This window comes from Rhinatrema bivittatum, chromosome 11 (assembly GCF_901001135.1).
Source record: "Rhinatrema bivittatum chromosome 11, aRhiBiv1.1, whole genome shotgun sequence".
NCBI classification, from domain to species: Eukaryota; Metazoa; Chordata; class Amphibia; order Gymnophiona; family Rhinatrematidae; genus Rhinatrema; species Rhinatrema bivittatum.
In genome coordinates this window covers 11,334,025-11,357,215 of record NC_042625.1, presented here as the reverse complement: position 1 = coordinate 11,357,215, position 23,191 = coordinate 11,334,025, and positions in this window count along the sequence as shown.

Here is a 23,191-nt window from a genome sequence, read left to right as displayed (position 1 = left end):
CAATAGTAACAGGTGGGAGTGAAAAAAAGGGGAAAAAAATGGATAAAGTGCGTAGCTTGCTGGGCCGACTAGATGGGCCGTTTGGTCTTCTTCTACCGTCATTTCTATGTTTCTATGTAATTACCACAATAGCAGTTTATGGATGTATCCTCTAGGGTAAATCCATAAACTGCTATTACTTACCACCATCACCCACTGTCTCCTGTCAGTCGGTATTTTATGACCTGCATGGATCAGGTACATGCAGATTATAAAATATGAATATGTCCACTTCCCAACATGTGTAAAAACCTGCAATGCATTGAAAGCACACATATCTTACCTGCGAAAAAAATATAACTGGCTCACTTAAAACCTTGATTATATGCGGAAGCCAGGATATTTTCAAACATGCATGTGTTATTGAAATCAGCACCAGTTCACCCAGTTCTTCTCCACATCTGTGCACACAAAACTGAAAATATGAGCATAATTTGGATGTATCTAAAATAGTATATAGGCAGGTACAAGCTATGTATATATGTGCGTATATCTTTTTACATGTGTAACTGCTTTGAAAATGAAGTCATTAGTGTTCATAGTATATGCTTCAGCTAGCTCACCCTTGCTTTGGATGGGTGAAAGGCTTTCTATCACACCCTGATATCTGTTAATACTAGCAGATACATACATATATGTATGGTAGATACACACTTACACAAAGGATGTTTATGCAGGGACTGGGCTGGCCAGCATCCTAAGAATGAAAAATATTAGAAAGCATCCAAAAGGAACAACCTAACAACATTTTTGTATAGCATTTATGTCATAAATAATTTGGGAGGTTGTTTTCTTATGTCCCATCCTGGCATAATACCATCACTCCTGGCGTCACGGAGCATGCTCGATATACTTATTATCCAAGCAATGAAATGAAAAAGGGAAACGGATGACCCCAGTGAATGATAACCTTTCACTTCCCATGGCCTCTTCTACCTTCTCATATGATTTTTATGTTCCCCTTTTTCAGTTTTCTTTGGGAAATACTTCAGGAGGAGAGGGGGAGGGGAGCAGGGGACGTTGAGTGCATGGAAATTGAACCAGGCTTTGATGCTAAAGGCAAATAAATAAAACCAGCATAAACGGTTCCCTAAGCGGCAAGGAGCCTTCTCCCCCCCCCCCCCCCCTCAGTGGCAGTCGCTCCAGCTTTTTCACAAACACTTCAGCACACTCATACTGTTTGTATTTTTTCAATTACATGTCCCAGAGCACTCTAATGATGTCTGTGGTCAACAGATCCATCACTTTTTCAATTTTTGCCCACCCTGATTGATAGAGGTCTTGTAATTTACAGAGATATTTAAGCTTTTCAGGCCCCAAGCTTCAGCCCGTGGAGCTGAGTCATATGCGCTGAAACATAAATGAATGTCAGACATTTACGAAATAATTAAATGTCATACACAGAATGGATGCCATCCATTTAGCATAGTTTCTGTGTAATAGTTGACATGCAGTGATATTTAGATAGCAGCACTAGGGGACATTTGGGCTTCCCCCCTTTACAGAGCTTACAGTTACGTTCCATGCAACTAAAATTGTCTTTTTTTTTTTTTTCTTAAAAGAAGGGTGTTAAAAAAAAAAAATAAAGGCAGAAGCTCAGTCTTCTACAATGGTTTTATTTATTTCTTCGTTCTAAAAAAAATCTTGTGATTCCTTGACAGAAAACAAATGCAGAAAAATAAAAAAATGTATACCCCTAAAGAAAAGGGTCTCAATTTTATGAATTTTTTTCTGCCCTGCTTATTTGCTCCCTCCTTGCAGGGGCAATCCAAAGATGCAAGGCTCAAAGTTTACCCTGTAGGATATTGATGTATTTATTTATTCATTTAGAATCTGCTTATTGCAGCACTACGTTGATTACAAGATAAAACATACACTACTACATTTTAAAACAATACAATACTAAACATAATAGAACAGACAGACACAAAAGACAAATAATCAAAATGCTTACAAATGATAATAAACAAGAACAAAACATATAAAATAGAAATAGTGTCATAAAATCTCCATTAAAAAATGTAAAGTGGACATATTTTTTATTTATTTGCTTTTATATAGCGAGATTCAGCAAATGCCATCACGTTGGTTTACATATAACAATTTGAAAATAAAAAAGGATACAATGCAACAAAATATAACAAATGAGGGAACAAAATGGGATAAGCATTACAAGATATAATGGTCATATATGATAAAAATAGGAGTGTGATCAATGAATGAAGGAGGGCTGAAAAGAGGGAAAATCATGAAAGGGATGGGTTAAAGAATGTAATGAAGGTTAAAATAAGTGAGTGAAAAAAGGGAAGGGGGCAGGATAATGGAATGTAAGGAGAAGATATGAATGAAAAGAGGGGTGATTGATCTTAAGACATTATAAAAGCTTTTGAGGTAGATCTTCAAAAGATACGCGAGCACGTACTTTTGTTCGCGCACCAGGCACGAACAAAAATACGCTGGATTTTATAAGATACGCGCGTAGCCGCACGTATCTTATAAAATCCGGGGTCGGCGCATGCAAGGGGGTGCACATTTGTGCAACCTGCGCGTGCCAAGCCCAGCGCGCGCTGCCTGTTCCCTCCGAGGCCGCTCCGATTTCAGAGCGGCCTCGGAGGGAACCTTCCTTCGCCCTCCCCCCACCTCCCCTCCCTTCCCCTACCTAACCCACCCCCCCGGCCCTATCTAAACCCCCCCCCTTAACTTTGCGCACGTCGGCCGGCAGCCCCGCTCCGTGGTCCGGTCCCGGGGGCCGCAGCCACGCCCCCTGAACGCCCCCGGGCCAAAACCACGCCCATGTCGCCGCCCCCGAAACGCCACGCCCCGCCCCCTAAACGCCACATCATCCCGACACGCCCCCCCCGACACGCCCCCGACAGGAAGCCCCGGGACTTACGCGCGTCCCGGGCCTCTGCGCGCGCCGGCGGCCTATGCAAAATAGGCGCGCCGGCGTGCGAGGGCCCTGCGCGCATAAATCCGGAAGGATTTACGCGCGCAGGGGTTTTAAAATCCGCCCCTTTTTGAATAGCCAAGTCTTTAAATTATGAGAAATATGTGAACATAGTAAATAATGGCAGAAAAAGACCACCGTGATTGTATTTTATATAGAGCAATGGTATACAAATGAAAATGAAAATGACCCTCCCAGTTATTCTGTCCATACTGCAGGGATACATCTCAGCTGCCAGCCAGAGTGTGACCACCTGTAAGATATCTCTCCTTACCCAGCACAGTCATTTTTGTCTTCCTCCTTGGTACGGCAACTTCTTGGATCGAGAAGTATATAAGATCCCCTCTTAGTTCTCTCCCACACGCCACTTCTTTCACATCTACCTCTACTATAGCACCTAGCCCCTCTCTCTCTCTCTCTTCTCGCCTGCTCCCCTCCCCCTGTTCCTCGTTCATTGTAATTTCTACTTCCTTGAGTTAATTGTAAACCGGCGTGATGTGTCCTACAAATGTCGGTATATTAAAAGTTCTTAAATAAATAAATACTCAACGTAAGCAGCGCTGTGCAAACATCTAAGCATGAAGCTTTGTAATATCTAAATAGTCAGCAATATAGCGAGGGCATTGCTCAAACATCTGGTCTTTTAGGTCCCCTGTGTAGCCTGCCAGATGGACCCGGCTACATGAGTGCCTGCGTTTCCACAAAGTCTTCTAGTGATTACAGACCCAGCTGCTAGTTTAATTCTATTACCACAGCCGATCTAGTGAGCCACTTGGATTGCCTGCATAGCCTGCCAGACAGACCCAGTTACAGGAGCTCATGCATTTGCACTAGGACTTCTGGTTATTACAGTACTTGCAGCCTGCCAGACAGACCCAGCTGCTAATTGATTCTGCCATCGTAGACAGTGAGGCACACTCGGTCATGTGATTACTTGTATTTCTATTAGGACTTCTAACCTTTCATGTTAACCTCTTTGTTTTCTATAGTGGCAGCCCAGTGATCATAGTTGAATTAGTCTGGAAGGCACCATAAACACTTGAACACATGCCGCTAGGTCACACTTTGTCCTATCTCTTTACTTTTATCAACTGCTTATTCCATGCCTTCTTAAAACGCATTACTAGTTTAGCCTCCACCAGCCATCCTGGAAGGGCAGTCCACACATCCACCACCCTTTCTGTGAAAAAATATTTCCTGATTTTGCTCTGCAGTCTTCTACCTCAGGGCTTCATATCATGTCTGTTTCTTGTAAAGGCTTTGCCTATATATCCTTGTTGTAAGTTATCTGTAAACCGGCACGATGTGCAAACGGTTGCCGGTATATAAAATTAAACAAATAAAATAAAAATAATGTCCGCTTCTTCTAGAACTTCCTTTTTCCTGGAAAACGGGTTAGTTTCTTAATACCTTCCAGGTATTTAAAAGCAATGCACCTCATTGTCCTACATACAGTGGGGCGGATTTTAAATGCCCTGGGCGCGTAAATCCAGCCGGATTTACGCGCGCAGGGCCCTCGCGTGCCGGCATGCCTATTTTGCATAGGCCGCCGGTGCGTGCAGAGCCCCGGGATGTGTGTAAGTCCCGGGGCTTCGTAAAAGGGGCGGGGAGGGGGCGTATCGGGGGCGTTCCTGAAATGACGCGGCGTTTCGGGGGCGGGCCCGGGGGTGTGGTCGAGGCCTCTGGACCAGCCCCTGGGTCGGGTGATGGTGCGCCAGCAGCCCGCTGGCGCGCGCAGATTTACATCTGCTTTTAGCAGGCGTAAATCTGCCAACAAAGGTAAGGGGGGGTTTAGATAGGGCCGGGGGGGTGGGTTAGGTAGGGGAAGGGAGGGGAAGGTGGGGGGAGGGCGAAGGAAAGTTCCCTCCCTCCGAGGCCGCTCCGAAATCGGAGCGGCCTCGGAGGGAACAGGCAGCGCGCACTGGGCTCGGCGCGCGCAGGTTGCATAAATGTGCACCCCCCCCTGCGCGCGCGCCAACCCTGGATTTTATAAGATACGCGTGTCTACGCACGTATCTTATAAAATCCAGCGTACTTTTGTTCGTGCCTGGTGCGCGAACAAAAGTACGCGATCGCGCAAATTTTTAAAATCTACCCCAGTATTTTTATCTTTAATCTTTGCCCCCCAAAGGCTGGCTACAAATACTTGGTGCGGATGTTTACTAAGCACTGTTTTCCAGTGAAAATATTCTTGAGACCTGATTCTTATTGACATGGTCCAGAGGGGAGATTTTTCTGCAAAGTACATGCATTTTAATGAAAACATTGCATTAAACTAATCTTTCACCCTCTGCTCCACCTTTTTTTATTTTATGCAGAATATAACTCACAATTGCAATGTGTAAAAGGCAGAAATTATATAAATGCAGAGATACAAGACAGCTTTTTCTTTTGCTTCCAAGACTTCCCTCCTGTCATCCAGCAAATACCCGGATTTCACAAACTTTTGTGGGAAGCAGAAGTTCACTGCAAAAAGGGTTTAATATGCCTACAATCACAAAGTTTAATAAATGTCTGTTGTTTTACAACAATAGTGTTTTACAACAACAACAAAAAATGTAACCTTGAATAAGCAACCTTTCAAGTAACAGTTTTTGGAAAAGCGTAATTTGCGACCTTGTTAATGATGTCATGAGATGTCTGTATATTGTCCTTTAACTAGTCCTTCCAGAGAGCCTATCCTCAGCATCACCTGAGCTCAGATCTGCCAACCTCATTAATCTACCAATTAGTTGTACGAGTATCTCCCTCTCATTTAACTGAAGAGCTAGTCTCCCTTACACATCGAAATCCTAAGGGCCGCCTCCCTCTACTACTGACTGGCTCATAGCCTCTACTACTGACTGGCTCATAGCCTCTCTCAGCTACTCTGGGACAGACTATAAAGCACATGGTTTCTCTATCTCAACATATCCTTTCTATTGTATGAACATTTCTTCTAAGAGGTTTAACTTGATTTAATCACTCTGTTTCTCCTGGATTTCCTTGTCTTTTGTTTACTCTCCTCATTTCTACAATGACTTCTCAAACCCTCATTTGTGAACCCCTACCACACATCCCCCATTTCCGTTCCCAGAATTCATAGCCTAGCTTCTCTCAGGAATGCAACATTCACTCACACTCTGTGTATGCGATCTCTCTCTCACTATGCCCCTTCCCTGCTATCCATTTCTTGCACCTTTCAGCATTCATCCCACAGATCCCAATCTCTCTCTCTCTCTCTCTCTATTTGAGGTTCTTCATTGCAAAGGATGTTAGGAAGATATCAACACCAAACCTACTCATTGTAGGTGAAATGAAACAAATCACTATGAATCAAGAAGAGGTACTAGAGCAAATTGAAAAATAAATAGTAGTAAATCACCAGGATCTGATGGTATTCACTCCAAAGTGCTGAAGAAACTCAAATATGAAACTTCAGATCTGCCACTGCTAATCTGTAGCCTTCCATTTAAATCTGTTATAGTACCTGGGGATTATAAGGTAGTCAATATAATGCCAATTTTTTAAAAGATGAGTGAGTCTGAGATCAATATTGGTTAAAATGGTGGAATAAATTGCTAAGAATAGAATTACTGGGCATGTGGATAACATGGCTTAATGGGGAAGAGCCAGCCTGTTTTTAGCAAAGGGAAGTCATACCTTACAAATTAGAATTCTTTGAAGGTATAACTAAGCACATGGATAAGGATGAATCAGTTGGTTTTCAAAAGGCATTTGATACATTTCCTCATGAGAAACTTCTCAAGAAATTAAAAAGTCATGAGATAAGAAGCAATGTCATACTGTGGATTGATAACTGGTTGAAGCATAGGAAACAAAAAGCAAGTCTAAATGTTCAGTTTTCCCAATAGAGTTTAATAGTGGAATGCCCCAGGGATCTGTACTGGCACCAGTATTATTTAAGTTATTCATTAATGACCTGGAAAAATAAGCGAGTGAGATGATCAAATCTTCAGATAACACAAAATAATTCAAAGTAATTATAGACTGTGAGGAACTGCAGTTTAACTGATTATTGTTATGATTATGAATGTTGCACTGGAAATCACCTAGAAAAGTAGATAGGCAGTTTATACATTCCAAATAAATAAATAAATACATTTCGTGAGATTGGTAGGGGCGCGTTTATCTATAGGCCAGCTGCCCTCGGTCCTGATCTTAGATTAAGCCTGATGAAAGAAATCCAACTCTCCCTTGACAAAAGGAATGTATCCTTAATTATCCTCTGCAACTTCTGACACCGAGGAGGACTACCTCACCTCTTTGCGTAGCATAGGACTGGTTGGCTTAGCACTCACACAGTTCCCATCTTTTCTCCAAGATTGCAACTCTCCTTGGGAACAGTTCTCGCAAAATCCCAAGTACCTCAAGGTTCCATGCTCTCATCCACACTATTTGATATTTACCTAATTCTTCTTCTGTGAACTGATCAAGGAATGTCACATCACCCATTACCCCTATGCTAACGACATCCAGCTCCTAATCTCAATTGGCACAAACCAGTACCAAATCCTCACTTACCTCAATAAAACAAACTGAGCCTCATCCCCAAAAGATAGAGATGGTATGGATCGGGAGAAAAGAACCTGAACATCCTCTCCCAAAAGTGATTCTTGAAGGAACAACTTTTAGACTCAGCTCACAAATCTGAGTTCATACGAGACTCCATTTTCACTGCCAAAGCACAAATCCTAGCAGTAACCAAAATAGCTTTCATCCACCTCCACTAACTCAGCTATCTCTGATCATTATTGGATAACACTGCTTTCATAACAGCCATTCATGCCACCATTATCTCACACCTCAACTATTGTAGGAAACCCCAACCGTAAAATGCCACTTACAACCAACAACACTTTGGGTTCATTTCTAGAAAGGCCCAAGTTAACGCCTTGAGCTAGGAAAGGCGGAGCTAGGGGAGGCAACATTTGATACAGCCCCTCCCTTTGAGGGTGTTGGGATGGCCATCCCCATGTGGTATAAAAGCAGCTTTCTCTCTGAGAAAGTGGGGCAAATGCAGCTTGATTTTTGGAGTTTAAAGAAGCAGATGAGTCGAGCCTCAATTATTTTGGGGCCTACCTTTGGCTGCCTTTCCAGTCCATTCCTTGGCTGGCTGGGGTTGTGTTCTGGGTTGTTTTGGGAATTTTTCCAGTTTATTTGTAAGAAGCCTTATGAAACTCCTGGTTGTTAGCCTGGAGAGTCTTTCTCTTGGGGGCCAGGATAAGGAAGACTCTGCTCCCTTCATCCCCAATTTGAGGGCAATGGCCTGGTGGTGACCCACTGCAAATGGATTCTATTCTTTGAATTCATTTGGGGAAAGACTTTTTGAATGGGAAGATCGGGAAGGAGGATTTTGCTGCCCACTTCCTGCCCTGAAGGAGAAATATCTTGCGAGCTGAGGTGTTCCAGCCCGACCTTTTCTCTGTAAAAGATCTCACGTGTGAGCGAGAGATCCTGGAGCACTGTGAGTAAGATCAAATTAAGATACTCTGAGAAATCCCACTTGAAGTCTTCACCCTGGGGAAGAGAGAATTTTGCACTCTGTGACAGACTGGATTTTGCCATTTTCTTGCCAGTTTTTGGGGGGGGGGGGGGAGTTTCTGCCTAAAAAAGGAACATTCCATTAGGGGAACGTTAATTGTCTGAGAGTTTTCCTTGTCTTGGTAGAGAGAGAGAGACCCTTGCACAGTCGAGAGGAGACTCAGAACTGTATTCCATCTGCTATGCCAAGAGCTGTTATGAGCTGTGCCATTTATTCATGCAAGAACGTCTACAGTAACATTTATGTTTTGGATCCTCACCCAGAATCTCCTGTGTGGTCATTGGTACTCACATCTCTAAAAGTGGAAAGGGAACCTCCCAGGTAAAAAAGACAGTTTTACCCCTGCTACCCAGTGCCTTAAGGGGCGGATTTTAAAAGCCCTGCTTGCGTAAATCCGCCCGGATTTACGCGAGCAGGGCCTTGCGCGCCGGTGCGCCTATGTTCCATAGGCCTATCGGCGCGCGCAGAGCCCCGGGACTCGCGTAAGTTCCCGGGTTTTTCGAGGGGGGTGTGTCGGGGGCGTGTCGGATCGGTGCGGCGTTTTTGGGGTGGGGCGTGGCATTTCGGGGGCGGGCCCAGGGGCGTGGTTTCGGCCCGGGGCGGTCCGGGGGCGTGGCCGCGCCCTCTGGAACCGCCCCCAGGTTGCGTCTCGGCGCGCTAGCGGCCCGCTGGCGCGCGGGGATTTACTTCTCCCTCCGGGAGGCGTAAATCCCCCGACAAAGGTAGGGGGGGTCTAGATAGGGCCGGGGGGGGGTGGGTGAAAACGAGTTCCCTCCGAGGCCGCTCCGATTTCGGAGCGGCCTTGGAGGGAACGGCGGCAGGCTGCGTGGCTCGGCGCGCGCCAGCTACACGAAATCGGCAGCCTTGCGCGCGCCGATCCAGGATTTTAGCGGATACGCGCGGCTACGTGCGTATCTACTAAAATCCAGCGTACTTTTGTTTGCGCCTGATGCGCCAACAAAAGTACGCGAAGGCGCGCTTTTTTAAAATGTACCCCTAAGAGCATAAGAACTTGCCACACTGGGTCAGACTGAAAGTCCATCAAGTCCAGGATCCTGTTTCTAACAGTGGCCAATCTAGGTCACAAGATCCCATGCTGCTGTCATGCACTGATAAGTAGTGGCTACTTCATAAGTCTACTTGGTTATCAACAAATTCTCCTCCAGGAACTTGTCCAAACCTTTTTTTAAACCCATCTGAGTTAACTGCCTTAATCACACTTGTGTGTTGAATAAAAAATAATTTTCTCCAATTTGTTTTGAATGTGCTACTTACTAACTTCATGAAATGCTCCTAGGAGATATTCCTCCCCTCCCCATGTCCTCCAGAAAAAAATCCTGCCCTGAGGCCCAAGAGTATTGTGGGAGTGTGTGAAGTAGATGAATGGTCCCAAGAGACCTGTGTGCCCCTACACTAATGCAAACCACAAGCAGGTGTTACACAACTTATCCAGAATGCCACTGCCTGACTGATAAGGAGGACACAAATTTAATCACTTAACCCCAGTTCTGAAAAGCTTACACTGGCTCCCAACAACTAAAACTCCAAATTCAACATTCTGACCTTGACTTAGAAAGCCCTCAAAGACTTGACTCCAACCTGTCTCAGCAGCTCACTCACCCACTATGCTCCCAGTTGCAAGCCCACCTTGTGATCCCACCTTCTGAAAATGATATGTCTCACCAGTAGTAGAAAAGAACTTTTGCAGATTTGGCTCCAGTGCTTTGGAACTCCCTACTCCTCTTCATCAGACTGGCCCCTGACCTCGTATCTTTCAGAAAGCTAATAAAAACCTGCATGTTTGAGGCAACTTTTGATCCCAGTCAGTGCAACATCTGACCCTCCAGGGCATATACACAGATAGCAGACAAGTCCATTCCTTTTGAATCAGCAAAAAAAACCAATGCTACTTATACAAGACATTTTTGACTAAACATAATCTACAAAGTAAGTCATGGTTGTCAGTTTGCTATAATCTAGCACCCCCTACTACTGGAGTACTTTGCAACCCTTTCTCCGGGGTACTAGAATGCCTATTCAAACTTGCTGTACTTTTGCTTGCTTGATTGACTTACTGTACCTGACTACTTTTAACTAATTGTAACTCACTTTTAATTCTTTTGGTGGAAAAGCATGTCATAAAATAAACAATGATGATGATGATGAGCTCAGCCCTGATGACTCTATTGGCCGATGCTTCCAATTTCAGGTGGCAGAGAACAGCCCTCTGCTTCCTGCTCCAGCACCACCCCTCCCAGGCAGCCTGTAGGGCAGATGAGAGGAGAGGTAAGCCCTGAGTAGACAGTCATTTGGCTCCCTAATGCAGCCCCTCCCTTCCTGTCAATCAAGGACAGGAGGGAGGGGTTGAGCCTGGAGTAGAGCTGCAGTATAAAGAATAGTTACTCTCTGTCTCCACGCTAATCTTGCCCCTTCTCTTGTTCCCTTCCTCCCCTCCTATCTGCAGGGAAGAGAAGGGGAGGGTGAAGTTGGAGTGGTCAACAGAGTAAAGAAGAAGGCAAATTTTTGTCTGCATATTTCTATTTCTAATTTTTGGTCACTTATTTTGTATTTGTTGAGAGTCTGTGTGTGGCTGAGGTGAGCTGGTATTCTGCTGGTGTGTAGTTTCTGTGTAAAGATCTGTGACAGTTCAGTTTGTTCTGTTTTCCCAGTAGGAGATGTATTGGTGTTTTAGGGCCTGGTGGAATATTTGCAGTACTGACTTTTAAAATAGGGTTGTTGCTATTAGTGCTGTTTTAGTATGGCAGATATGCTATATGGGTTGTGAGTGACATATTTGCAGGGTTTTGTGTTACTTCACAAAGTGCTTAGTAAACAGGCAGTTTATGTCACTGTTACTGAGGGGACAACAGAATTTGAATTTTATTTTATGATGAGTAGTAAGGGGGCACATCCTCATTTAGCCCAGCTAGCCATTTCAAAGATCAAACAGTGTAGTATAGATTTTTTTTAATGTGGACATTTAGGTACTTCTTGATATTTTTGTGTGCAGACTACCCCCAAAAATCACAGATGATATATTCTTTAGACATAGACATTGTGATATGATTTCTGGAAATATTTTTATGAAACAAAGTTTTAATATTTAACAGTATGATATCCAATTGTGTGTTTTTACAGAATTGTTCTGGGAGGGGTGGTGGTGGGGTTATAATGATTGTTAAGTTTAATTATCCAAATCTCTAGAGGGGAACAGTCTATGGACATGAAAGTTAATTAAGCACAGAGGGCACATGGCTCAAGGTTCACGCAGAGTAGTGGTTCTCCAACCTGTCCTGCCACTCTGGTATTCAGGATATCCACAATGAATCTGCATGAGATAGATCTGAATGCAGTGGAAGCAATACATGCAAATGAAATCTCTTTCATGTACATTGATTGTTTACATCTTGAAAACCTTTCTGAAGATCCTCCAAGACAGGTCTGGGAACCACTGCCCTAGGGTGCCTAACACCTTGCACCATCCATGGCCCTTAACAAAGTGCTCAAGCATCACAAATTACACTTGCATGGGCACATACAGGTTGGAAGGAGGAAGACATCACAAATTACACTTGCATGGGCACATACAGGCTGGAAGGAGGAAGACATCACAAATTACACTTGCATGGGCACATACAGGCTGGAAGGAGGAAGACATCACAAATTACACTTGCATGGGCACATACAGGTTGGAAGGAGGAAGACATCACAAATTACACTTGCATGGGCACATACAGGCTGGAAGGAGGAAGACATCACAAATTACACTTGCATGGGCACATACAGGTTGGAAGGAGGAAGACATCACAAATTATACTTGCATGGGCACATACAGGCTGGAAGGAGGAAGACATCACAAATTACACTTGCATGGGCACATACAGGCTGGAAGGAGGAAGACATCACAAATTACACTTGCATGGGCACATACAGGTTGGAAGGAGGAAGACATCACAAATTACACTTGCATGGGCACATACAGGTTGGAAGGAGGAAGACATCACAAATTATACTTGCATGGGCACATACAGGCTGGAAGAAGATAGAGGCGTGCGCCGTGCTTGCATTGGTCGGCACAAGCTGGAAAAAGAGGCGTGCTTGCATTGGCTGGCACAGGCTGGAAGAAGATAGAGGCGTGCTTGCATTGGTCGGCACAGGCTGGAAGAAGATAGAGGCGTGCTTGCATTGGTCGGCACAGGCTGGAAAAAGAGGCGTGCTTGCATTGGCTGGCACAGGCTGGAAGAAGATAGAGGCGTGCTTGCATTGGCTGGCACAGGCTGGAAGAAGATAGAGGCGTGCTTGCATTGGTCGGCACAGGCTGGAAGAAGATAGAGGCGTGCTTGCATTGGTCGGCACAGGCTGGAAAAAGAGGAGTGCTTGCATTGGCTGGCACAGGCTGGAAGAAGATAGAGGCGTGCTTGCATTGGTCGGCACAGGCTGGAAAAAGAGGCGTGCTTGCATTGGCTGGCCCAGGCTGGAAGAAGATAGAGGTGTGCTTGCATTGGCTGGCACAGGCTGGAAGAAGATAGAGGCGTGCTTGCACTGGTCGGCACAGGCTGGAAGAAGATAGAGGCGTGCTTGCATTGGTCGGCACAGGCTGGAAGAAGATAGAGGTGTGCTTGCACTGGTCGGCACAGGCTGGAAGAAGATAGAGGCGTGCTTGCACTGGTCGGCACAGGCTGGAAGAAGATAGAGGCGTGCTTGCACTGGTCGGCACAGGCTGGAAGAAGATAGAGGCGTGCTTGCATTGGTCGGCACAGGCTGGAAGAAGATAGAGGCGTGCTTGCATTGGTCGGCACAGGCTGGAAGAAGATAGAGGCGTGCTTGCATTGGTCGGCACAGGCTGGAAGAAGATAGAGGCGTGCTTGCACTGGTCGGCACAGGCTGGAAGAAGATAGAGGCGTGCTTGCATTGGTCGGCACAGGCTGGAAGAAGATAGAGGCGTGCTTGCACTGGTCGGCACAGGCTGGAAGAAGATAGAGGCGTGCTTGCATTGGTCGGCACAGGCTGGAAGAAGATAGAGGTGTGCTTGCACTGGTCGGCACAGGCTGGAAGAAGATAGAGGCGTGCTTGCATTGGTCGGCACAGGCTGGAAAAAGAGGAGTGCTTGCATTGGCTGGCACAGGCTGGAAGAAGATAGAGGCGTGCTTGCATTGGTCGGCACAGGCTGGAAAAAGAGGCGTGCTTGCATTGGCTGGCCCAGGCTGGAAGAAGATAGAGGTGTGCTTGCATTGGCTGGCACAGGCTGGAAGAAGATAGAGGCGTGCTTGCACTGGTCGGCACAGGCTGGAAGAAGATAGAGGCGTGCTTGCACTGGTCGGCACAGGCTGGAAGAAGATAGAGGCGTGCTTGCATTGGTCGGCACAGGCTGGAAGAAGATAGAGGCGTGCTTGCACTGGTCGGCACAGGCTGGAAGAAGATAGAGGCGTGCTTGCATTGGTCGGCACAGGCTGGAAGAAGATAGAGGCGTGCTTGCACTGGTCGGCACAGGCTGGAAGAAGATAGAGGCGTGCTTGCATTGGTCGGCACAGGCTGGAAGAAGATAGAGGCGTGCTTGCATTGGTCGGCACAGGCTGGAAGAAGATAGAGGCGTGCTTGCATTGGTCGGCACAGGCTGGAAGAAGATAGAGGCGTGCTTGCACTGGTCGGCACAGGCTGGAAGAAGATAGAGGCGTGCTTGCATTGGTCGGCACAGGCTGGAAGAAGATAGAGGCGTGCTTGCATTGGTCGGCACAGGCTGGAAGAAGATAGAGGTGTGCTTGCACTGGTCGGCACAGGCTGGAAGAAGATAGAGGCGTGCTTGCATTGGTCGGCACAGGCTGGAAGAAGATAGAGGCGTGCTTGCACTGGTCGGCACAGGCTGGAAGAAGATAGAGGCGTGCTTGCATTGGTCGGCACAGGCTGGAAGAAGACAGAGGTGTGCTTGCATTGGTCGGCACAGGCTGGAAGAAGATAGAGGTGTGCTTGCATTGGTGAATAGTACAGCACAGCCTGTACATCAGTATTCTGATGAATAGTAGCCTAAAGGCTGTAAGCCATGATCCAAATCCCATTTCTCCCACTGATTTGATACCATGGGCAAGTGTCTGAATCCTCCATTTCCTCAGGTACAAACTTAGGGGCCGATGTAATAAGCTGCGATAGTGTGGAAAAAATGCGAGCATAAACCCACTCAAAAAGCCGTGGCTGGTTTAGCGTGAGTCCATGCAAAGGATGCAATTAACTATTCATGGGTAATGCAGAGAGCTGTGCTAGCATTAGTACAGGTTTCTTAAGTGGATTTTTTAGTGCCTGGGTGAGGGCAGGAGTTAAGTATAAGCACCTGTCTGGAAAATGAAAAATTAAGCAGCAGAAGCCAAATCGGAGATGCTGAATGCTTTTGTAGCCCCTTCCAAATCTCTGCTCCATTTCCCCTACTCACCGGCATCTACCATTACAGCTCCCACACAGTTGGTGACAGGTCATGAAGGGGTTAGATATTACTCTACTCACCTTCAACCCCACTCCCGTATCACTAACTCACTACTGTCTTATGAAACCAAAAATCAATCATGGGGCACCACATTCATGCGAGTTTATGTGCGGTTTATCACATAGGGCTTTCAGCATGCGCTGTAGCACAGATATCTGTGCGGATATTTGTTTTGTGGGGATTTTCTGCTTGGATCTCATTTGCATGCTGTCCCCTTATTACATCCCACAGAGGCGCCTGCTTTTACAACAAATGCTAAAAAAAATATATATATACTGAAAGATAGCTCTGATTTCACCGCGGGTCTTATTACATCTGTTTCTTATGGGCCTATTTACTAAGGGGCAGATATTTAAAAAAAAGCTGAGCCCCTGACTTTAAGACTCTAAATTAGGAGGTCGATATTCAGTAGTCCTTTGGAAAGGCCGCAACATCAACTCCCTTGGTGTCAGACCCAAGTGACTACTGATTTATTGCCCTAGAAGGATTGGTTGTTAGCTTCCATAGAAATCTACTCTCAGTCACTCTCCCCATCACCCTTTGGGAAGGCCGTGTAATAAAGTTAGCCAGATAACTTGTCCCATAAATTCAATGGGAGAAACGTCCCATTGAATATACGAGGCTAAAATTATCTGGCTGCATATAGTTAGATAACTAAAAAAAAAACCTACCCAGATATGTTTGAATATAGCCAGGTAGGTTTTTTAGTTATGTGGCCTTGTATGGCTGGATAAGATGCTACTTAACCGGAAATCTTGAAAAGATTCATCATCTACTAAAGTAAAGGTAAAAATAAGCTGCCCAGTCCCTTCCCTCCCATTGTGATGTACTAATTGTGATAAGAACCTTTACATTTGGCCATCCCATTATACAAGAAAATCTAAATCCCACCCTGTACTTGGTGGGGTCTTTGTGCCACTCTGCCTTGCTTCTTTGCCCAGACCATGCACCTTGGAGTTTCTTTTGCCAATGTGCCTTGCTGTCGTACCCCAGAGCTAACACCTTGCCAGTCGGGGGGAGCCTGCTTTGCACCTCTCATAGTGGTTTGGAGCCCTGAAACCATTCTTTGTGCTGCTTCAAGGTTCTTCAGTGCCTGCCTTGGACCTTTTATTGCCACCTTTCCTGCTTTGCTCCCCCTTCATGCTGCCTTAGGATGTGCTAATGTCCCTTTCATATAGAAACATAGAAACATAGAAATGACGGCAGAAGAAGACCAAACGGCCCATCCAGTCTGCCCAGCAAGCTTCGCACTTTTTTTTTCTCATACTTATCTGTTTCTCTTGGCTCTTAGTAACCTTTTGGTTCTATTTCCCTTCCACCCCCACCATTAACGTAGAGAGCAGTGATGGAGCTGCATCCAAGTGAAATATCAAGCTTGATTAGTTAGGGGTAGTAGGGGAAGTAACCGCCGCAATAAGCAAGCTACACCCATGCTTATTTGTTTTACCCAGACTATGTTATACAGCCCTTATTGGTTGTTTATCTTCTTCCCTGCCGTTGAAGCAGGGAGCTATGCTGGATATGCGTGAAGTATCAGTTTTTCTTCTCCCCTGCCGTTGAAGCAGAGAGCTATGCTGGATATGCGTGAAGTATCAGTTTTCTTTTTCTCCCCTGCCGTTGAAGCAGAGAGCTATGCTGGATATGCGTGAAGAATCAGTTTTTCTTCTCTCCTGCCGTTGAAGCAGAGAGCTATGCTGGATATGCGTGAAGTATCAGTCTTCTCCCATGCCGTTGAAGCAGAGAGCCATGCTGGCTATGCATTGAAAGTGAAGTATCAGGCACATTTGGTTTGGGGTAGTAACTGCCGTAACAAGCCAGCTACTCCCCGCTTTGTGAGTGCGAACCCTTTTTTCTTCTCCCCTGCCGTTGAAGCAGAGAGCTCTGCTGGATGTGTGAAGTATCAGTTTTTTCTTCTCCCCTGCCGTTGAAGCAGAGAACTATGCTGTATATGCATTGAAAGTGAAGTATCAGGCTTATTTGGTTTCCGTGCCAGTTTGACACTTGAGATGCCAACAAGGGGTCATGACACTGTTGCTGGTGCCCTCTGTTGGGGTGTTCTTCCCACTTTTTCTGCTTCTTTGCTCCTCTGACAGTGACTTGGTGAAATTCTGCCAATGCTGGTACCCCTTCGCCCCTTTACAGAGTCATAGGCTATTCATGCCACTTTTGGAGCCACTTTCCAGTCTCCTCAGTCTTTCTAGGTACCTTGGAGTTCTTTCCCCCTTCTGTTGATTTCTTCCAACAAATTTTAAGACAATTGATTAAAAAAATCCTATTCTGGAGCCCAATATAGGCTGAAATTACCTGTAATGCTTCCCCCATTGACTTCAATGGCAAACGAAAATGAATGAAACTAAAAAATCTTTTTGTTTCATTTTAAAAGTGAAGAAACATTTTTCTTCAGTTTCATTTTGAAACTGAAGAAAAGTTGGTTTCGTTTTAAAATTCATGAAATGAATTTTAAAACAAAACAAATTTTTCTGCTGCACATGCCTACTATTCACAATAACACATAAAACAATTCACTAAAACACAAAAACAATAACGCAAATAAATGCTTCTGTATAGATCTATGGAGCTACCTCATCTCGAGCATTGCATGGAATTCTGGCTGCCCCATCTCCAAAAAAGATACAAAGGTACAGAGAAGGGCAACCGAAATGATTACAAGGATGGAATGTCTCCCTTTATAAAAAAAAAAAAGGCTAAGAGGTTAAGGCTCTTCAGCTTGTAGAAGAGGGGACAGAGAAGGGATATGATAGAGGTTTATTAAATTAGGAGTGGTTGTGGAACAAGTTAATAGGGAAGGGTGATTTATTTACCCTTTCAAATAACCCTAGGTCTAGGGGATACTCCGTGAAACTAATTGGTAAGCAGATTTAGAAGAAATGTGAAAAAGTTGTGGAATTTCTGGTCAGAAGATATCGTAAAAGCTAAGGGCCGGATTTTAAAAGCCCTATTTTTATAAAGGCCCGGAGACACGCGTAAAGCCCCAGGATGCGTCTAAGTCCCGGGGCTTTACAAAAGGGATGGGGCGGGGTGGGGGCGGGCCATTTGCTGCTGTGTTGGAGGATCAACTTGCGTCTGCCTCCAGACAGGCGCAAAAGGTTAGGGGGCGGAAAGGCTAGGGGAAGGGGTGGGAAGGTCAGGCTAGGGGTTAGGGAATGGGGGACGCCCGCAGGTGTCGGCGTGCGCAGGGAGCACAATTGTGCACCCCCTTGCCGACCCCCACTTTTATAACATGCGTGCGCTTGTGCGCGGTTGTTATAAAATTGGGCATACATGTGTGCGTGCCAGGTAGCACACGCACATGTATGCCCACGCGTATGTTTGAAAATTCACCCCTAGAAAGGTTTGGACAAGTTTTTGGAGGACAGATCCATTAACAAGTACTAGGCAGGCAGTCTTGGGAATTACCATGCCTTTCTTCTAGGAGTGAGCAAGAAGAAATGGACTTCCCCATTAGCATCTGTTGGGTGCTTGTTATTAAGCCAGAGTGGACACTGTCGGGCTCCATGGACCACTACCCTGACCCAGCATGGCACTTCTTATGTTCCCTGTCTCTCAGGGTCTGTCCTTGATTCTTGGCCTCCTCCCAGCACTCCAGTGTAATCCACTCTGTTGCTCTCTCTTCCTCCTGCACCATCGCCCTCCCCCCCCCCCCCCCTCATCTGCCGCAACATTAAGGCAACTCCCTTGGTGTCAGACCCAGGCGACTACTGATTTATTGCCCTAGAAGGATTGGCTGAATAGCTTCCATAGAAATCTACTCTCAGTCACTCTCCCCATCACCCTTTGGAAAGGCCGTGTAATAAACTCCCAGAGCTCACTGTATTATCAAAGTCTCTTAGAGGATCCCAAATGAAAATGCATTTGTAAGTCGTTACTCTAAGCAAGCATTGGCTTTCCCTCAATACAAATGCCTGATCAGAGCGTACAAAAATATTCTCCTTTCAATCTAAATTAACAGCACCATTATTTCAAGTTTGTTATTTGAAAACTAGAAAATACTGATGTATAGCATTTTTACACTTATAATAGCCAGTCCCCGAATTTCTGCTATTTAAACAATGCAATTCAATAACTCAATCAGTGGATTCAGCTAATGGCAAATGCAGTGAGAGTGGAGCTTAAGCAGTTTACAGATCCCGGGGCGGGGGGAGCCCTGAGACTGAATTATTACAGCTTTAGTGCTCAGTTAAGGGCTGTGTGCTGGGGTCTGTAATATATTCACAGCTTCTTTGGTGGGCCAGCATTTAGGATGTTTGAATCTGAAGCCCTCAGTGAAAGAGGAGACAAATTACAGCCCATGCAGTCCAGAAAGTAAATTAAGAGTCGAGATGGGGGGGGGGGGGGGGGAACACAACGTGCTCTCAGATACAGAAGAGAAAGATCAGAGGAGAATGCAAGTTTGTATAGATTGTAACTGGGGCTTTTTTTCTTGACCCAGAACGTCATTCAAGTCGCCAACACTTTATATTAAACCCGGCAGTGTGGGAGAGGATAGGAGAAGTGAGCAAACCCGCCTATTTCTAACTTTACACAGAGTAGTAAGGGACAGGAGGGAAGGGAGAGAGAAAATAAAAAACAAACAAGGAATTATGTCAATTAGCACCCAGAAGCCAGTTCTGTAGTAAACCGAAGAATGGCTGGTTTTGAGACAGCTCTGCCCAAGTTGCTAGTAACCAGCACGAGGCTTCCAGACAGCCGAAACGCTTTACCATTTCAATTCCACTTCGCAGTCATAGGGTCCACACCTCCATGCAAAATACAAACAAAATTCCCTGGCCCAAATTTTCAAACACTGGGAGGTGGACGCAGGTTTCCAAAGCTTGCGAGGCGGCTAATCTTGGTGCAGAAATCCCACCACTAGGACCTGAATCCTCAAGGTCTTTTCCCAAGGACGCAATTCAATTAGTGAGTCAGGCCCTCACATGCAGTACATTTTAAGTGCATAAAAATAGAAGTGCATTTTAAAAGCTTTAGATGCTTATGTATTGTGTCCAGTGAAACGAACTCACATCTGTGCTTCTTAATTAGCATATTATATGCACCCATAAAGATGAATATTCAAACATTTCACAGAAACAGATCTAATCAGATTTAAAGTGCTTATGCAAACGCACCTGAATGAAAAAGGTGGTGAAAAGGAGTAGCCCCAGAGGCTTAGCTGGTAAGAGGGGTTTCCTCACTCCCAGCCCCAGGTTTCAGAAGGCCAGCACGCTCATCCCTTCCTGCCGCCCCTCCCCAACACACACTCAGCAAAGGAAAAACATTGAGGGCAACTTTCAAAACTGCTCCTGTGCTGGCACGGAAATTTACTACGGTATTGATCTGTGCAGCTTATAAAATATAAGTACATATGCACGCACAAATGCCCATATAGGTAAAAACCACGAGCTGCGCAAGGTTGGACTTATCTGGATAAATAGTGGAGGCATGCAGCTGGATACGTCTGAAAGCACTACTTAGACGGAGAAGTAGCACTTTTCAGACTTATCCAGCTAAGTAGGCCTGGTGCCACATAGCTGGATAAATCAAAATATAGCCGGATAAGTGCCGCTAGTTATCTGGATAAACTCAAATTTGTCCAAGTAGCCACAAAGGCGCTACTTAGCCAGAAAAGTGGTAATTTAGATGGATAAGTGTGCACAAATCATATACCTGCGTATCTGAACTTCGAATTTTATATGGATACGAGAATAGATTGCACAGGAGCATTTATCCCCACAAATCTGCTTTTACACGTTAAGTCGGGATTTTATAACATGCGCAGGGCAATGAAATTACCAGTTTTACCAATTAGTCTGCCAGTTCACCCAGTCCATCCGCAGCTCATGAAGACTCTCCTGGCTTTTCAGTCCCGCGCCCCATTTCACCCAGACTCCCTTACTCAGTAATTGTTTTCACTTGTGAGATGTTTAAAATCACTTACACCAGATACTGAGCAGGAGTAAATATACGCAAATAAGAGATATGCGTGACTTTGGCAGGTTTAAAATAGAAACTTATGCAGGTAAATGTTGGCCCTGCCCCGGAGAACTCCTGGTCTGACCCTTTTTTTTTTAACTATGTAGATTTACTCACAGACCCCAATTTATGAATGCATTTTATAAAAATCCCGTATACTCGCATTTGCACTTTTGTATGTGTGCATGTGCTATTTTTAATCATGCATCTTTTGAAAATTTACCTCAACACATGTATAATTTTTAATAAATTACCTTGTTTGTAGTTGACATTTGATGTCCTTTTGGGGTTTTCCCTAGGTTGCATGGTGGATATGATTATGAATAATGGATGCAATTGCAGGACCAGGAGTGCACATAAGCTGGATCTTGATAGCGTTCACTCGTGAGTGTGAGCACAAGAGAAAAAAAAAAAAAGACGAGAAAAGGACACATGCGGATAGTGTGTTCGGCCACTTGCACAGTACACAGGGACTGTCAATGCCACTTTTCAACAGATGATGCAGAGAGCAAGCTGCTGCCTGCTTCTTTAAACAAACGAAAAAATAGCTTCAAATAGGTCTGAGAGTATTGTTTGGGGGTTTTTTGCAACTTTTTCCAGAAGATTTTTTTTCCAAGTCCATTCCAACGGACTCAAAGTGCGTGTAACAGGAAAGAGAGTGGAGGGGGCCAGCTCTCACAGTTTCCCACAATGGGAGGAAAAGAAAATAAAAATACATTTTTCCTCCCATAGGAAATAATAACGGAGAGCTACACAGGCTGGAAGGAGATCTTACTCCTGTTTTGAGCTGGAGTCAATATAATCAGGATAGTGGTCTTGAAGAGATGAATAAAAAAACCTCAGCTTACGTGTGTGAATAGCCATTTGTAGGCAGGAGGCACATCTTGATCTAAATAACTTTCTTTGGATCCTTCCAAATACCTTTATGAGAACTTAAAAATACACCAATGTGCAGTCAAACATCTCTTTTATGTCAGCAGGTATTTTATTTTTATTGTTGCTCAAGGCAACACTTCAGGTCCTGTAGGTATTTCCCTGTTTCCAGAGGGCTCACAATATAAGGGCCTTGTTTACTACGCATTTTTCCCATAGACACAGAATGGAAGAAAAGCCTTAATATATCAGGCCCTAAGTTTGTAGCTGAGGCAACAGAGATCCAAGTGACTTTCCCAAAGTTTGCAAGGAGCGTCATTAGGATTTGAAGCCTGGATCCCCCGGTTTTCAGCCTGCTGCTCTAACCACTAGGATGTTCCTCCACTCCTAATGTGCCCCCCCGTATTCACTAAAAAACCACTTGGAGTGAATAATGCACTGTGTGACAGATTGAACCATTGTGAGGCTGAATCAGAGCATATTTCTGCATGAAGGCCAATGTTCTCATAGAGGAGGCCTTACATACACTTTCTTCTTTTGGTATCAATACTGTGCTATTTCAGTATATCCTAAATGGCAATGGCAAGAAATTTGTGATCTCCAATGCTGTAGTTTTGTTCCGCTGAAGAGAACTTGCAAGAGTAGAATGAGCTTGGGACTAGGGATCCGGATGCAGAATGTTGGCTCAAGACCGCCCGGCCCTGATAGCAGAGGCATCCACCTCGACCTGGACGGGGCGGTTTGGGTCTGGGTGGTGAAGACAAGATCCAGCTAGGAAGGCCTCTTTGAGGTGGTAAAAGGCTGTAATGGCTTCCAGGGTCCAGTTCCGGGTATCTTGGCCCCTACGGGTTAATGCGGTAAGAGGAGCCACCAGTGTTGAGTAATGAGGAATGAAATGGCGGTAATAATTTGGGCTTTAAGAACCATGGGCTGCAGCCAATCTTGGATTCCTTTGAGTTTTTCAGAGTCCATAGAGAATCCTCGTTGTAAAATTATTTACCCAAGAAAGGGCAGACTGGACTTTTCAAACAAGCACTTATCTAATTTTGCAAATAGATGATTTTCACGGAGACGTTGAAGAACTGTGCAAACATTGGTGCGGTGTGCAGCCAGATCCTTGGAGAAGACAAGGATGTCATCAAGGTATGCCACAACCTTAACATATAATAGATCTCTGAAGATTTCATTAATCATTCGTTTAAATATTGCGGAAGCATTACCGAGGCCAAAGGGCATCACCAGATATTCGTAATGCCCATCTCTGGTGTTGAAAGCTGTTTTCCAGATGTCATCGGGGTGGATACGCACTAAGTTGTAAGCTCTGCGTGATCCAATTAGTGAATGT